Here is an 18,697-nt window from a genome sequence, read left to right on the forward strand (position 1 = left end):
CATCCCCTTCTCCTCCTGCCCCCAATCCCTCCCAGCATCAGAGTCTTTTCCAATGAGTCAGCTCTTCGCATGAGGTGGACAAAGTACTGGAGTTCCAGCTTTCGCATCAGTCCTTCCAAAGAAATCCCAGGATTGATCTCCTTCAGAATGGACTGGTTGGATCTCTTTGCAGTCCAAGGGACTCTCAAGAGTCTTCTCCAACACCACAGTTCAAAAGCATCAATTCTTCGGCGCTCAGCCTTCTTCACAGTCCAACTCTCACATCCTTACATGACCACAGGAAAAACCATAGCCTTGACTAGACGGACCTTAGTCAGCAAAGTAATGTCTCTGCTTTTGAATATGCTATCTAGGTTGGTCATAACTTTTCTTCCAAGGAGTAAGCGTCTTTTAATTTCATGGCTGCAGTCACCATCTGCAGTGATTTTGGAGCCCAACAAAATAAAGTCTGACACTGTTTCCCCATCTATTTCCCATGAAGTGATGGGACCAGATGCTGTGATCTTCATTTTCTGAATGTTGAGCTTTAAGCCAACTTTTTCACTCTCCACTTTCATCAGTTTAGGCACCTGAATTCTGGCCTATCATGGTGAGTCTTTGCTAAAAATCAAAATTACCAGGATAATTGAGGGCAAAGCTAAATGGAGTCCTGGACCTGGTACTTTTGCCCAGCTTTCAGCAGCTTGGAATTTCTAGAATGAGAAACATCTAGGGAGCCCTTGTGGGAATGACTGGGAGCAGAGGGACAGAGACCAGTGTGATGACATTGTGGGGTTTAGGTCTGAGTTCTTTCAGAGCTGGGACTTAGGCAGACAGAGCTCTCAGTAAGTGGAACAAAGCAGCTGCTTGAGCCTCTGATAACCCACAGGATGAGAGTAGGGTTGCCAGGTAAAATAGTCTCCCAGTTAAATTTGAATTTCAGATAAATGACAGTTCTTCTGTATAAATATGTCACAAGTATTGCAGGGACTTATTTACCCTAAAATTACTTACTGCCTATCTGAAATTCATCATTAGCAGGGCATCCTACATTTTTATTTGCTCCATCTGGAAACTCTAGTTGGGAATTAGATGGGAAGATGAGGGGTAGTGGGGAATGAGGCATCTGTAAGGCCCATAGCACTACAGGAGACTGGAGGGGAGCAAGGATAAGAAAAGATGTAAATAAAAGGCAGCCTGGGCAGGAGGTGGGGCTGAGGGCAGAGGAGAGAAGACCAGCTTTTTTTCTGCTTTATCCCAGCCAATGACAATCTTGAGTCTACATGATACAAATGAAGTAAGTTCCATTCACAGATCTACTTAGAGGAAGCCATACAGACTTCCTGTATGAAAGAAAATACAGGAGACAGAATATTCTCTTAGTATTCAGTTCACTCAGTTCAGTTCAGCTGCTCAGTCATGTCCGACTCTTTGTGACCCCATGAACTGCAGCACACCAGGCCTCCCTGACCATCATCAACTCCCAGAGCCTACCCAAACTCATGTCCACTGAGTCGGTGATGCCATCCAACCATCTCATCCTCTCTTGTCCCCTTCTCCTCCTGCCCTCAATCTTTCCCAGCATCAGGGTCTTTTCCAGTGAGTCAGTTCTTTGCATCAGGTGGCCAAAGTATTGGAATTTCAGCTTCAACATCAGTCCTTCCAATGAACACCCAGGACTGATCTCTTTTAGGATGGACTGGTTGGATCTCCTTGCAGTCCAAGGGACTCTCAAGAGTCTTCTCCAACACCACAGTTCAAAAGCATCAATTCTTCAGCGGTCAGTTTTCTTCACAGTCCAACTCTCACATCCATACATGACTACTGGAAAAACCGTAGCCTCGACTAGTCAGACCTTTGTTGGCAAAGTAATGTCTCTGCTTTTGAATATGCTCTCTAGGTTGGTTATAACTTTCCTTCTAAGGAGTAAGCATCTTTTTATTTCATGGCTGTAATCACCATCTGCAGTGATTCTGGAGCCCCCAAAAATAAAGTCAGCCACTGTTTCCACTGTTTCCCTATCTATCTGCCACGAAGTCATGTGACTGGATGCCATGATCTTAGTTTTCTGAATGTTGAGCTTGAAGCTAAGTTTTTCACTCTCCTCTTTCACTTTCATCATGAGGCTCTTTCGTTCTTCACTTTCTGCCATAAGAGTGGTGTCATCTGCATATCTGAAGTTATTGATATTTCTCCAGCAATCTTGATTCCAGCTTGTGCTTCTTCCAGCCCAGCGTATCTCATGATGTACTCTGCATATAAGTTAAATAAGCAGGATGACAATATACAGCCTTGACATACTCCTTTTCCTGTTTGGAACCAGTCTGTTGTTCCATGTCCAGTTCTAGTTCTAACTGGTGCTTCCTGACCTGCATATAGGTTTCTCAAGAGGCAGGTCAGGTGGTCTGTATTCCCATCTCTTTCAGAATTTTCCACAGTTCATTGTGATCCACACAGTATTTAATGAAAATAAGTGCCACAAAACAAAAGAGATGGGATCACCAATGAATAAATGCAGTAAATCTTGAGAGATAATCTTCAATTTTCTCTTGTCATGTCTCTGTTATGGTGTCTCAAGATTCCCTGAAGACTTTTGTCCCCACATTTTGTCTCTGTTGGCAGTATCTGACAGATACTTCCAGAGACTATATATATACAACTTGCTCTCAACCAGGAATTGAAGTAAACAGGAAGCCAATTATCTAGTCACAGATAAGAGCTAAAAATACTCTGTTTTGCTACCAGAGTACTTGAAAAAGTACACTCTTATCAAATGGATTAAGTTATTCAAATAACAAAGTCGTGTCCGACTCTTTGCGACCCCATGAATCGCAGCATGCCAGGCCTCCCTGTCCATCACCAAATCCCGGAGTTTACCCAAACTCATGTCCATCGAGTTGGTGATGCCATCCAGCCACCTCATCCTCTGTCGTCCCCTTCTCCTCCTGCCCCCAATCCCTCCCAGCGTCAGAGTCTTTTCCAATGAGTCAACTCTCCGCATGAGGTGGCCAAAGTACTGGAGTTTCAGCTTCAGCATCAGTCCTTCCAGTGAACACCCAGGACAGATCTCCTTTAGGATGGACTGGATGGATCTCCTTACAGTCCAAGGGACTCTCAAGAGTCTTCTCCAACACCACAGTTCAAAAGCATCAATTCTTCAGCGCTCAGCTCTCTTCAGAGTCCAACTCTCACATCCATACATGACCACAGGAAAAACCATAGCCTTGACTAGACGGACCTTTGTTAATTTATCGTAAATAGCAGTGTTATGTAACAGGGTTTTGGTAGCTTCTGATGAAGTTAATGTAGGGTTAATTTCAACCACATTTAAATGATCACAACATTAATGTTTCCAGAGTTAGTTAAAGTCCAACTCAAGAAGCAAAGGCTTGAGAAATCATAATTTCTTATATGATAGACACATAAATTCATTTTAAGACCAGTTGAGATCATCCTGTCACTCTCAGCTGGGCTAGAACATTACTACATATCAAGTTTAGTTCACATCTGTATATTGAAAGTCCACTTTTTTCTTTTTTTTATTTATTAAAAAAGGGTTTTTTTAGCTGAAGTATAGTTGAATTACATTGATTCAGGTGTACAGCAAAGTGATTCAAATATATATGTGTGTGTGTGTATTTGTTATAATTTATTGCGAGATACTGAATATAGTTCCCTGTGCTATACAGTAGATCTTTGTTGTTTATGAAAGCCATTAATAAAACAGCTCTCTTGTGTCTTCTATGACTGCATCAGAACTAAGAATGTCAATGTCCGGAATTCCCTGACAGTTCCGCTCCTCATTTGGCTCTCAGAGGCAGGGTGACATCTTGGCCAGGCAGGATAGTATGGGGCCTCCACCTTCCTGAAACAGGTTCCTCTGGAAGTAGTTATGGCAGGTCAAACCAAAGGTAAGTTCCTCACCCAGACATATTACTTAAGATGTACTGTATTATTAATTCTTTAAAAATAAATCATTGTATTTTCTTCCTCTTTCCAGTGACCGTGCCATAGAATCCAAAGCTTCATTTTTTTCTGTCCTCTGCTGCAAAGCTCAGTAATCTAACACTATTCAGTTTTTATACATATCTATGCCTGTTTTATATATATATACATATATATATATATGTTGGTTGTTTAGTCACTTAGTTGTGTCTGACTCTTTGGGACCCCACAGACTATAGCCCCTCAGGCTCTTCTGCCTGTGGGATTTCCCAGGCAAGAATACTGGAGTAGGTTACAATTTCCTTCTCCAGGAATCTTCTCAACCCAGGGATTGAACCTGAGCCTCCTTGGCAGGCGAATTCTTTACCACTGAGCCACCTGGGAAGTCCCATATATTACACATTTATCCACATAATTTTTAAAAGATCATTCATTCTCTTTGAGCTCTTTCATAATACGTTTCCCCCCCCCCCCAGACAAAAAAAAAAACAAACTTTTCCTTGTTCTCATAGTCTTCTAGCACTTCTTCCTCATGTACTTCAAACATCATAATATAAATTCATAAAACGAGGCAGTCAAGTTAAGCTAGGGCATTGCTGTACACCATAAAGTCCTGCTCACATGGTGGTGTACTCACAAAACACTAATCAAGGTTTCCTGGTGTTCAGAAGGAAATTTGTGTTCCAGGAAACTGTCACCCTGATGATAGCTACTGGGTCAAATTAAAGATCATGTCTTTTGGCCCATAGTCGTGTTCTGGCAGGAATAATCAAATCCTTAAAGAAATGGGTCTTTTCCAAGTTAGGCTCTCTGATCTCCAACTCCTAACGAAATAAACTCTGGTCAGACCAATTATTTGAAGGCAAAGCCTGAGGAAGTTTTGCTGATTTACACAACTTCTCTTAGTTCTTCTTAAAAAGCTCTCTTGCTTTTTATTTTTTAAAGTAAATCATGTGGCTCTTTTTGTTCTTTGATAGGTTTCTGTGAGGAAGTCAGTATTGGACAGTTTGTGCTTTATAAGTGGCAGTTTTTTTGTCTCCCATTTCCACTGCTATTACCCCCAGAGACTTCAACAGCTTCCATATTCTGGTCTCATCATTTCCTTCTCTTTTGTTTTTTTTCCTCAATACTTTTATTTATTTATTTGGCTGTGCCAGGTCTTAATTGCAACCGATGGGACCTCTAGTTGTGGCATGTGGATCTAGTTCCCTGACCAGGGATCAAACCCAGGCTGCCTGCATTGGGAGTGCGGAGTCTCAGCTCTCTGGACCACCAGGGAAGTCCTTGTTCTCACGGTTTCTTAACCACTTAAGCTCTGATGATACCTCCCAGGAGATGCCAACCTGGATCTTTTAAACATGTAAAAGTGCTCCACTTTCAGGATATCAGACTTTCAAGCTCTTCATTTTGAGCACAACCTCCTTACCTGTCCCACTGCTTCATCCCTACCTTTAGTTCCTAGACCTGTTCTTAAGCCTCTTCCTTCCTTACCTAGAGGCCTCTCTCGTCCATTCCCATCTGCTTGCTTTCTCATCCCACCCTGCCCTTAAACTATTCATTTCATGAATGCTTCAGTAACACTTCCCTTGTGCTTCTAGTAATGCTTCCCTTCTGGCTCAGCTGGTAAAGAATCTGCCTGCAATGTGGGAGACCTGGGTTCAATCCCTGGGTTGGGAAAATCCCCTGGAGAAGGGAAAGGCTACCCACGCCAGTATTCTGGCCTGGAAAATTCCATGGACTGTACAGTCCATGGGGTTGCAAAGAGTCTGACACAACTGAGCGACTTTCACTTTCAGTAACACTTCAGATTCATTTACTCATTCTACCTCCTGTGGTGCCCATCTTACCAATTTTAAACCTAACTTTGGGTAACCCGAGATCTATCTGTCCACTTCCTCTGCTCCTACACACCAGTGTTGCTACAAAAGTCATGAAATTATGCTGCTGGAACTTCACTCCCATTTGAAGGTTCTCTGTTTCATCTTTCAGTGAATTCCCATTAATTTCCTGAAGGAGCTCTCACAATCTTTGTCATCCTAACTTGAAAAATAGCTTTTCTCCTGCAGCCTTCATTTCCTTTCTGTTCAGTGGGGAAGGTAGTCAGCATACCTCTCACACTCTGATGGATGTAGGATCTTGTTTAAAAAGTTGGTTCAGGTCTCATGTGCCTGGTGATGCCAGTGCTACAGACCATGTTTTAAGTAGTCTCAAAGGAGCTCCAAGGTTATTTAAAAATAATTATAATATAACACTAAGGATTCTATGTTCTGAGTCATAACCTCACCACTCATTCTTGGCAGATGAACTTAGCAGGAACTAAGAACCATCTGTTAAGAGCCTCATCAGTTTTTGCTTTTTCCAACAACTTTCTGCCCTCACCTTTTTCTTACTTTTCTAGGTTAGTTTTTCTACCTGCATCCATACTATCCTTTCTTGCTAACTTCAGAACTTGTCCTCTCAGGTAATCTCTTTTCATGGGCTCTTTCCCTCATCTTTGGGCTTGCCTGGTGGCTCAAATGGTGAAGAATCTGCCTGCTATACAGGAGACCCAGGTTCAATCCCTGGGATTGGAAGATCCCATGGAGAAGAGAGTGGCTACCTATTCCATGGACAGAGGAGCCTGGTAGGCTACAGTTCACGGGGTCACAAAGAGTCAGACACGACTGAGCAACTAACACTTTCACTTTTCCCTCATCTAACTACAAATTTCTTTGGACTTCTAGCCTGACATGTGGTTCCGTAGGCATAGTGTAACAGCCAGACTTCTCAGAGGAAGGAGCCATCTCTACCCTTGCTTTCTTTCCAGTTCTCCATTTGCAGCCGAGCATTTCTACCTTGGTAGCCTGTGGACCCTCAACCACTATGAAAACAACTCCTCTTCACCCCCAGAAAGTGATCTCCTGCCTTACTTTATTTTTCCTCCTCCTTATCTCTTACTTACTTATTTACTCAATTAGCAAAGCATGTCGATTTTACCTTCAAAATATCTGTCACACGCTAGTTATTCAACTCTTAACTACTTCTCCAAAGGAAATAATTCTTTTTGAAAAAGGTTTGTACATGAAGATATTCTTCATAATAATGTTATTGAGAAGAATAACAAAATGGGGAATAATGAAATGTTCAAAACAAGGGAAGGAAGAGACAAATATAATTTAAAATGTTACAGTGATTAAAATGATACTGTGTGTCTTGGCATGGGTTAAGACTTTGTTGATTCCACAATATAAGATTTTGTTGATTCCAGAATCTCTGGGTTCTGGGATTGTGGTTGATTTTTAGTTCTCTGTCTTCTGTACAATTTGAAACTGATACTTGAGTAACAGACCATTAGGACTCTGTCTCCATTTCCACTGAGGCACAAATGTCAGTACATATCAAGATTCCCAAATGGTGAGTGTGAGGCAGACACTGCACATGCAGAATTTACAAAAGGAATAAAGGAGACTCTGCCTCACAACTCCTGGCCCCTCAGTTCAGTTCAGTCACTCAGTCATGTCCAACTCTTTGTAGCCCCATGGACTGTAGCACGCCAGGCTTCTCTGTCCATCACCAACTCCTGGAGCTTAGTCAAGCTCGTCCATCGTGTCAGTGATGCCATCCAACCATCTCATCCTCTGTTGTCCCCTTCTCTTCCTGCCTTCAGTCTTTCCCAGCATCAGGGTCTTTTCCAATGAGTCAGTTCTTCGCATCAGGTGGCCAAAGTATTGGAGTTTCAACTTCAGCATCAGTCCTTCCAATGAATATTCAGGACTGATTTCTTTTAGGATAGACTGATTGGATCTCCTTGCAGTCCAAGGGACTCTCAAGAGTCTTCTCCAACACCACAGTTCAAAACCATCAATTCTTCTGTGCTCAGCTTTCTTTATAGTCCAACTCTCACATCCATACATGACTACTGGAAAAACCATTGCTTTGACTAGACGAACCTTTGTTGGTAAAGTAATGTCTCTGCTCTTTAATATGCTGTCTAGGTTGGTCATAGCTTTCCTTCCAAGGAGCAAGTGTCTTTTAATTTCATGGCTGCAGTCAGCATCTGCAGTGATTTTGGAGCCCCCCAAAATAAAGTCTCTCTCTGTTTCCATTGTTTCCCCATCTATTTGCCATGAAGTGATGGGACCAGATGCCATGATCTTCATTTTCTGAATGTTGAGTTTTAAGCCAACTTTTTCACTCTTCTCTTTCACTTTCATCAAGAGGCTTTTTAGTTCTTTGCTTTCTGCCATAAGAGTGGTGTCATCTGCGTATCTGAGGTTATTGATATTTCTTCCGGCAATCTTGATTCCAGCTTGTGCTTCATCCAGCCCAGCATTTCGCATGACATACTCTGCATATAAGTTAAATAAATACTCCTTTCCTGATTTGGAATCAGTCTGTTGTTCCATTTCCAGTTCTAACTGTTGCTTCTTGACCTGCATACAGATTTCTCAAGAGGCAGGTCAGGTAGTCTGGTATTCCTATCTCTTTAAGGATTTTCCAGTTTGTTGTGATCCACATAGTCGTAGTCAATAAAGCAAAAGTAGATGTTTTTTCTGGAACTCTCTTGCTTTTTCAATGATCCAGAAGATGTTGGCAATTTGATCTCTGGTTCCTCTGCCTTTTCCAAATCCAGCTTGAACAACTGGAAGTTCATGGTTCATGGACTGTTGAAGCCTGGCTTGGAGAATTTTGAGCATTACTTTGCTAGTGTGTGAGATGAGTACAATTGTGCAGTAGTTTAAACATTCTTTGGCATTGCCTTTCTTCAGAATTGGAATGAAAACACCTTTTCCAGTCCTGTAGCCACTGCTGAGTTTTCCAGATCTGCTGGCATATTGAGTGCAGCACTTTCACAGCATCATCTTTTAGGATTTGAAATCCCCTCAACCAGGGCAAAGATGTAAGAGAGTCAGGGGAAGGAAAAAGATAAAGATCTTCCCTTACAGAGAGCTGTGGCCAGGTTCCCAGTTCCTTGGGTGCCCTCTGATGTCAGGACTCTGGGAAATCGCAATAGGAAGACTCGGGGCTCCTTCAGCAGTCTGGGGAACCCACCAACCTCAGTGAAAGCTGAAGCCTCTGTGGATGGGCCTGACTCTGCCAGCAAAGCTAGAAGATGACAGCAGAGCTGACGAGGGACACTGAAAATGAGCCAGAAAGGGCTGCTGCCCTGAAGCTGCCCCAAGGGCCAGGTGGAGGCCAGCTGGGTGGAAAGAGAGTTGCCTTACATTTTCTTAGCCTGGAGGGGAACTTCTAGATGGCCAGGGGTTGAGGAAAGAGTGCAAGGGGGCAACCTACATATAAAAATAGATGGACTCAGCAGAGAACCACCAAAGAGCCTAGAAAAGTGGCCAAGCAGGAAGCATCCAATTTAACTATCTGTCAGGCTCACCAGAGACACCAGCTATAAACAGTGGCTAGGCCTAGAAAGCATTAAGACACCCACCCTTACCTGTCCTCCACCTTGGCTGGTGGAGGTGGGTGAATGAGGGAGGTAGGTGTAAAACTGAGCCAGAAGTGGTCAGGAAGGAAAAGTCAACCATGCTCCAACCCCTTTCCACTGGAAGCTTTAGTATGAAACTGACCTAAGCTGGCAGGAAAAAAATGATACAGTACTGCCTAGAATCTGTTGGTATAGAACCCTGTGTATTGTAATTTCTGAACTGATACTGCACTGGTGACTTACAGTGACCATAGCACTGCATATTATCTAAGAGGAACAGAAAAGTAAGGGGGCTTTCCAGAGATTTTGTCTAAAGGCAGGAAAAATGAAAGGAAGAGTGGGAGAACGAAAGTCAGATTGTAGTTTTATCAGCCTGTTCATCATGCTTGTCACCAGAACCCAGGTGCCTCCTTGTGCTTGCTTCCATCATTTCTTGCCCTCATAAAGGTAGCCACTCTCTAGTCTTCTAATAGTTTTTTTTTTTTTTTTTTTTTTTGCCTGTTTTTACGTTTCATGTAAATGGAATCATTGAGGATGTGTTCTTTTGTGCCTGGCTTCTTTCATTCAGTATTGTGGGAGGTTCATCTGTATTGTCACATGTAATTGTATCTCATTCATTTTCATTATTCTATAATGTTCTATAGTGTGAATATGGACTTCCTGGTGGCTCAGACAGTAAAGAATCTGCCTGCAATGCAGAAGACCCAGGTTTGATCCCTGGGTCGCAAAGATCCCCTGGAGAAGGGAACAGGTACCCAGTCCACTATTCTTGCCTGGAGAATCCCATGGACAGAGGAGCCTGGGGGGCTGCAGTTCACGGGATCACAAAGAGTTGGACACAACTGAGTGACTAACACCAGTGTGAATATACCACAGTTTATCCATTCTGCTTTGATGGGCATTTGGATAGCTTCTAGGTTTTGCCTATTAGAAATAGTGCTATGAATAGTTTATCACATTTAATAATGGGGCAGAGAGCTATTTAAAAATCTCTGGCATCTTATTTCCTTTCCATTTCCCTAACTACCACCCCAGTTCACACCTTCTCAAACTTTCACTTGGACTAATAGCAGTAGCCTCCTGATTGATATCCCCATCTACAGTTCATAAATACACCAAGTTTATCTTCTGGGAGCGTAATGCTCATCATGCCACTTTCCTTACTCAGAAACATTAAATGTCTCCCCATTACCTTTCAGCCACAGCAGTTCCTTTACTTGGCATTCAAGGCCTCCTCCCTGCATTTGTACTCCAGAACATTTTTGTGTCAGGCTAAGCCATTGCCATGACCTAAACACAGACTCTTCTTTTCTTCCTCTGTCTCCCTGTTCTTGGCCACTCCCAGTCCACGTTGCATCATGGTGCCACTCAAACTGCCCCTAACAGCCAACACATCTGTCAGAGTTCTTGTCCTCCCAGGCTGAGCTCAGACATATTTCTTTCAGCAGGCAGCTTGCATTCCCTGTGGCCACGGTCATTTCCCATCTGCCGTGCTCTGTTGGACACTGCCTTATGTATCATGAGCTGCCCTGTACTTAGCTCTCATTTGTGTTTCATCTTTCCTGCCCACTGAATTCCAGCGGGGCCCCATCTGTCTCATCTGTGTGTCTCCAGAGCAACCGGTCCAGCTGCTTACCCATAGAAGAAGCTGAATAAATGCTGGTTGAATTATTTTGGAGAAGTTGTTTGAAAATGTCTTCCTAATTTTTACCTCTGATTCCCACTTCTCCTTTGAGTGAATTCCCCCTCTTGCTCCTTGGTATTTTGTGTGTGTGTGTGCTGGCTAGCTCAGGAGCATAGTCTTTGGTGCTTTGACAGATCCTCAAGAAATAATGATAACCTCTCAATGCCACCCTCTTTGATCATACTATTTAACCCCCTCCATGTCTTAAACGAATTAAATATTAGGCATCTACATAGACTATGAAAACCAGAATAAAATTTGCTCTGCACCTATAAGACATCATTTCAGAGTCTTTAGTCTGGAAAAGTGTTTAATCTGTTGTCTGTGGTTGATTCTTGAAACTTGCCTTTTTCTCACCACGATGGATGACTTGCACACTAGAAGTTGCGGATCTCAGCTGAGGTCTATCAGGTACTTTCAAAGCAAGTAGGAAGTAAAACTGGAGCACTCTGCTTTCTCATCAGTACCTGGGTTCTCAAGAACTAGTTCCTAAATTAGTGACTGAAAATATTGGTTATAATGATTAGACACCTCATTCATTTACTCTCTCTCCCCCAGTTATCTCAAGAGAACTTGGGCTTATTCTGAGCACCAGCGATTACTTAATTTTGCGGTGAAAAAATAGGAATGAGAGGAAGCCAATTAGGAAACCTCAAGGAAGAGGAAGTATCTCCAGGCTGAAGAGAAGGCTGTTGAGTCTTATTTCCTCTCTGTTCTTGACTCATCCTCTCAGTGCCTGACCAACTTCTGCACCCACCTTTCCCCACCTGATCAGGGCCCGGGAATGGGTGTGAGGTGAAGTTGGAGTTAGTAGAGTGAAGGAAGTCAAATAACATTCACAAAGACCCCAAGATTAAGGAATGCATCATAGGTGTGAAAATCTTCTCAGTGAACTGACTGATGCTAACAGTTCCCATCCCCTGTCCACATTCACCGCTGAGGCCACATATGTGCAGGATAGGGTGGGTAACAACTGGCTGCTTTCAAAGTTCAGAAAACAGACTGAGTTTCTCTTCTGAACAGTTGCAGCATACAGTGTAGCCTGGTGCAATACTTGGCTTCCTTCTTGCTAGAGAAAGAGCAAAACCACCACCGATTCAGGCTTTATTCACCGGTGTCCTCTCCTTTCACAATGGCAGAAGCAAGTCTTTAGTAGGTGACTTCTTTTCTTTGTAGTGCTTAATATTTTTTTTCTCCATGCCTTTAAGGGTAGGTACTGCGTGCTTACCTGTTTGAGAGAAGAAATCGAGGTGGTGGTCACCAGGTGATCTCTGGCCAGCGTCAGATCCAAATCCAGTGCTTCTGACACTTGGAGCAAAGCCCGACCCTGTTCAGGACTCAGGCCCCTCCCTTCCCCAATCTTATTTTTCACTGGAACATTTGCTGTTCTCTCAAGCTATGAAGGGCTTCCTGTGTTATCATGCCTAAGGGGAAGTTGTATGTTAAAAAACCACCAACGGTTAAGCCCAAACCAGCTGGGGTCTTCCATCGCTGCTTCCAGTACTCTGGGGAGACCCGTGAGAATTCTTAGTGTTCCTCTAAGTCCTTGGCTTTCAGAAATGAGCTCAGTCATCCGTCAAGCATTGGGTCTTCCTTTAAAGGGGGAGTTTTGAAAAACAAGAGAAGCATCAAAAGTTTTAAGAGGGTAATTCTAAAGTTGTTACAGCTAAAAATCAAGGGTGACCGGAAAGCTAAAGGTTTTGGCTCTCTAGAAGGAGTTCCTGGATAGATATAGTTAAGTAAAATGTCCTTTGGGTTGAGCCGATACAAGTTTATTCCCTTTCAAATCAAAGGACAGTGTTACCATTTTTGGAGATGACTGATCGAATTCCAGGCACAGAATTATATAGACTGGTAAGAAAAGGGTGGAGTAGCAAGGCAATGATAATTTGTGACTGCTCTGTCGATAGACACCATATTGTACCCACCACTGGTACTGGAGAGTAAGAGAACCACACACTAGGTGTTAAAGCCGAGAGCGCTGGGGTATATTACTTTATTGGAATGTGGTTTGAAGAGATTTTGAGCAGAAACATAACCGTGTGCCTCCTGTAAGTCACAGTAGCACATCCCACACCACATTTGAGGCTCCATTTGTCCCTCTCCTTTGCCCATAAATTGTATAGTAGAACTGGAGTACAAAGAAATCACCGTTTTCTCTTTCCCCAGGACTCAGCCAGAATGACAACTCCTAGGTTCCCTACCATAGCTGCTGGGGTACAGAAAGAACTTAAGGACTTCGACTGGTATGAGAAAGAGACAAACAGAACCAGGTTCTTGCCCTCAGTCCTCTATTGAGGCACCTGATTGGTGATTGGTCTGGCCAGGGAGCTACCTCCCTTCAGCTGATCAGCCAGAGCTGCTACGTCTCCATCTCTTTTGTGGCCACAGTTGACTTCTGGGGCATCCTAACTCTTCTAAGATACTCTACCTACCAGTGTTCCAACACCTGCTCATATCACATGGAAACACAGATAAGCTTCATTTGTATATTCCCTGGCTCACTGAAACCACCAGCAGAGCATCCTAAGCCAAGGACTAAATTTTTATATTGCCTTTAAAAGCCATGTGATTCAGCATGTCTGCAGTCACTGGGAATCTATGCTGCCACTTTACCTTTGCCTTGTGGGTAACCCCTACCTTCCACCTACCTCCACCCCCAGGGGAGAATGTGGGCCTTGCCAAATGGAGGCCCCCAGGAGATTTTCCAAGACTCACGAGATGTCAAGTCATCTCTAAAATTTTTCAAAAAACCAGAAAGTCATTTCAGAATGTCTAACTTAGTGGCCCCACAGAGAGGAAGATCAAATTTTCCACACAGACACAGCAAGTCTGCCCCCATAGGCTTGTGTTAAAGCTGCAGGAGTATTCGTACCCAGACTTTCATGAAAGCTCACCAGCCCAGGGGGAAGTCCACCTGAGTGAGTAGTTTAGCTGCTGCTTGGCACCCAAGGCACATATTCTTGAAGTCTCTGTTTCCTGGGGATTTCCCTTAGCAATGGAATCAGCAAGGGGTTCATCTTTCTGAAAGATTTCCCAGAGGAAATCTATTTGCCTGTGGAAAAAAACTCAAATTCTAATATGAAATCTCTGGGCTTTTAGGTTTTTGAGTTTGGATTTCTCATTTATTCACAAATCTCTTCGAATAAAAACAGTTCAACATAGTACAAAACCCAAGTAGTGAGAATGCATATTCAGAGAATGATCAGAGTGCTTACTTTATGCCAAGCACTGATGATACACTCAGGAGCACATATGGCCTCTGCCCTCAAGGAGCCTGATGTTCTAATTCTAGCTTTCAGTTTGTGTTATATTGAAAATGAAGTTGACTCCTTGCAGGAAGTATCCTTTAGGGTATTAATGTATGTTGTTGTTCAGTCACCAAGTCTTGTCTGACTCTGTGACCCTCCATGGTCTGCAGCATACCAGGCCTCTCTGTCCCTCACCATTAATAAGTATATACCATCCAAAATCCTAGGCCTCTTTTAGGGCCCAGCTTAAAGGCAACCTCAACAGAAGATCAGAATTTATTTGAACCTGTGAAGTAATTCTCATAGCCCAGTGTGTGTGTGATTTTAGATAGTCCATCATTGCATGGCAGGGTACACCCAGGGTGCCTCACTGAGAGTCATGTCTATGTGGGAAGGAAAGGCAATTATGAAAACATTTCTCAGTTGTTCCCTTATCTTTCCACAGTTTTCAGTTCAACTTTTCATTTACTGAACTTTTATGAGCCAAGCCACATAGCAAGGGTGGTAGAGAACACAAAGATAAAAGGTATTCAGGCTCTGCTCATCTTTCTGTGCTACACTGGGTCTTTGTTGCTGTGCACGGGCTTACTCTAGTTGCAGTGTGAGGGCTTCTCATTGTGGTGGCTTCTCTTGTTGTGGAGCACAGGCTCTAGTGTGCTGGCTCAGTAGCTCTGATGCACAGGCTTAGTTGCTCCACAGCATGTGGAATCTTCCCAGACCAGGGATCGAGCTCGTATCCCCTGCATTGGCAGGCAGATTCTTAACCACTGGACCACCAGGAAAGTCCTGCTTTGCCAATCTTTAGTGAAGCCTGTTACAGCTCTTTTAAGTTAAACCATATGATTACCAATATTGGAAGCTTTTGACCTACAAAAGTGGCCATTTTATTTGGTTCAGGGTAATAAAAATTCAAATTATATGCACTGGGCATATAGGGGGAAAGAGGCAGATGGGTGAATCTGAGCTTCTTAGCTGAGGAGATGAGAATGAGTGTCCTTATAGGAGGAATAGGGGTGTGAGGGAACTGGAGAGCTTGGGGAGGGATCAGGCAGTGTATCTCAGAGCTGTGCCATGGAATGTAGCCCTGCAGTGGAAATAGGAGGATGAATTGCAAGACAAGGCTGAAAAGAAAGGCACAGGTCAGCTAAGTTCAAGACTAAATTTTATCGAGTACCTCAAAGAAGTCTGGGCAGAGAAGCAACTCAGTGAGATGTTGCTCAGGAAAATGATTCCAAGAGTGTGATCAACAGGAAGAGACTCTACTGTGCCAGACCATGCCAACTGGTCTTAATCCAGGCAGTGGCAGTGGGAGTGAGAAGCAGGAGGAGTTATCCCATAGGGAGAATCAACAGGATTTGGTGACTGGAAGGCAGCAATCACAGATGTGCTACGTATCTTGTCTAGTACCTCACTTTCTTGCCTTCTCTCATCTAATCTCCTAAACAGCCCCCATAAAGAGAATCCAGCCTTGAGGTTGCATAAGGTCAGATATCTGGTAACTGTCACAAATGGTATTTAAATTCAAGTTTAAACAGAAAGGGATGCACTCCTAGCCCCTGTGCTGTAAGGGAATTCATTCATTCAATTAATATTTATTGAGCACTTTAATATATGCTAGGTATTGTTCAAGCTGCCTGAGCTGTACAAGTGAACAAAACAAAGATTCTTGTCCTCTTGGCCCTTGGGTTGGGTGAGGAGAGACAATAAACAGCAAAATTATGAATTATATGGTGGAAAAGAGGAGAGCAGAATAAAAAGGATGAGAATTACCTGGGGAGATTTTGGGGAACTGAGGTTCCCCAAAATTGCAAGGTTTTGACTCTGAGGACTTGGAAAATGTAGTATGAGGGAAGGGAACTAACTGGCTTGGGAGAAAAGAGATGGAATGAGGTGTGTTCTGTTTTAAACATGTTAGGTTTGGAGGTACTATGTGTCTCAACGTGAAAAGTACCCCATAGGCGATTAGAGAAGACTCAGCACTAGAGAGTGATACAGCCAGAGACCTAGTTTTGAGGAAATATCATCATAGAGGGGGTTGTTGAGTGAGTTCACCCTCCAAGCAGCCTTACAGAGAAGTCATTTTATCTGACTATTCAGGTGAACTTTTGAAGTTACAGTCTAAGGGGCTTGCTCAGAGTCTAAGAAAAAAAAGTACTGTGTCAAGAGGAGTTGGTCCCACGGATAGGGACCTAAACCTCGGAACACCTTTCATCAGGACACTTGGGAATCAGAGGGAGCCGGAAAGTACCCTGTGTGCCAGAAATGATGTCTGCACTTAGTATTTTCTTAATTGAGTTTCAGTTTTGGATTTTCTTTTTCAGTAGTGAAATAGAAGTTTATTTTTTTTTTAAATACTCTTGAAAAATTAGAACTTCCTTAAGAAACTCCTTAGGAGGCTCTTAAAATTTTTTTCTTTTAAATAGAAAGTGAGTTTAAGAGCAAATACATTAAAGAGGTAAGAATTCCTCCTTCAATATTACTTGCAACTGGTATTGAAGTGCCAGACTCTTGTTATACCTGGCTTTCCTGGTACACAAGCTGTTTGGCCAGCTACACTAGTTTAACATCTGGTTTGCATTTTACAGTCACTAAATAGAAGTGTGTGTCTTGGGGTAGGTCAAAACAGGCACATTTTACAGTTTCAAAAGTCACTTGCTGTTCTCCCAGAGCTAACTTGCCTCTTTGGAAATTATTCTCATTACTTCATCTACCACAAGCCTGCTTTGAGCCTTGTCCCTTCAGTTCTTGTTCATTATCAATCAAGGCTACTGATTCCTTTCTTACACCTATATTGCCTATTGTTAACCGCTCAGTTGTGTCCGATTCTTTGTAATTCTGTGGACTATAGCCCACTAGGCTCCTCTGTCCATGGAATTCTCCAGGCAAGAATACTGGAGTGGGTAGCCATTCCCTTCTCCAGAGGATCTTCGAGACCCAGGGATCTGTACCTAGGTCTCCTGCATTGCAGGCAGGTTCTTTATACCAACTGAGCCATCAGGAAGCCCTATTACATGTATATTTCAACTTCAGTTCCACTTTTAAGACAAAACTGTCCAGAGCTCCTGGCCAAAGGAAGATCTTACCTGGCCAGAATAAAATTCTGCTCTGGAGTGGCTAGCAACACCCTCTCCCTTCTGTACCTAAAATTAACTGGCTACTGCCAGGGCTTCCCTGGTGGCTCAGAGGATAAAACATCTGCCTGCACAGCAGGAGACCTGGGTTCAAACCCTGGGTCAGGAAGATCCCCTGGAGAAGGAAATGGCAACCCACTCCAGTACTCTTGCCTGGAAAATCCCATGGATGGAGAAGTCTCGTAGGCTACAGTCTGGGGTTGCAAAGAGTCGGACATGACTGAACAACTTCACTTTCATTGCCAGAGCAGCTGTGATCCATTTATTTCTCCCTCTCATAGCAGGAAAGACAGTGGTTGGATAGAAACTTGTCATGTGCAGAAACGTGGATGAACCTAGAGACTGTCAGCATGAAGTCAGAAAGAGGAAAACGAATATTGTATATTAAAGCCATTTATGTGGAAATAGGAAAATGGTAAAGATGATCTTGTTAAGCAGAACCTGAGACACAGACATAGAGAACTAAGCTATGGATACCAAAGGGTGAGGGAGGGGAGTGGGATGAATTAAGACTGGCACTGACATATATACACTACTACTGTGTATATTGCTTCCCTGGTGGCTCAGATGGTAAAGCGTCTGCCTGCAATGCGGGAGACCTGGGTTCAATCCCTGGGTTGGGAAGATCCCCTGGAGAAGGAAATGGCAACCCACTCCAGTATTCTTGCCTGGAAAATTCCATGGACTGAGGAGCCTGGTAGGCTGCAGTCCATGGGGTCGCAAAGAGTCTTTTTTTCACTGTGTATAAAGTAGATAAACTAATGAGTCCCTACTGTACGGCACAGGCAAGGTCTACCTGGTGCTCTGTGGTGACCTAAATGGGAAGGAAATCCAAGAAGGAGGGGATATATGTATACGTGTGGCTAATTGACTTTGCGGTACAGCGAAACTGACACAGCAATGTAAAAGCAACTATACTCCAGTTGAAAGAAGGAAGGAAGGAAGCCAGGGGGTAAACAGATTAAGAACGCCAGCAAGCCACATCCAGGCTAGATATACAGGTACCCAAACTAACGGGAGACTTCAATACGCGATCACTCAGAGAGGCAAATCACTACTCGAGGCCCCGGAAGACTTTTTTGCTCTTGCTACAGTCTATTCATTCTCCAGATGAAAGCTCTAAACCGCCACAAGCCGAACCTCACCTGCAATCTTCAAGCCGCCCACACGTGGGGCTGGCGCAAGCTCAAGTCGAAGAACCCGCTCTTCCCCACCCCCACCAGAGGCGGGGCCTTGGAGCTCTCTCCGCGCTGGGGTCTTAACTTCGGTGCGCAAGAGCGGAAGAAGC

The 18,697-nt window shown here is 43.5% G+C and overlaps 1 long non-coding RNA gene across 2 annotated transcripts; it reads right to left on the reverse strand.

The window, feature by feature from the left end:
• Positions 1 to 11,306: 11,306 nt before the first annotated feature.
• On the reverse strand, positions 11,307 to 18,680 carry LOC132658128 (uncharacterized). 2 transcript variants are annotated; one of them, XR_009597251.1, is made up of 2 exons: positions 18,555 to 18,680; positions 11,307 to 12,255 (listed from the first exon to the last, which is right to left on the reverse strand). It is a non-coding gene; the product is annotated as an uncharacterized LOC132658128 (long non-coding RNA). The 2 variants fall into 2 exon arrangements; XR_009597250.1 differs by having other exon boundaries at positions 11,307 to 12,620.
• Positions 18,681 to 18,697: the final 17 nt, after the last annotated feature.

Source organism: Ovis aries, chromosome 18 (assembly GCF_016772045.2).
Source record: "Ovis aries strain OAR_USU_Benz2616 breed Rambouillet chromosome 18, ARS-UI_Ramb_v3.0, whole genome shotgun sequence".
NCBI lineage: Eukaryota > Metazoa > Chordata > Mammalia > Artiodactyla > Bovidae > Ovis > Ovis aries.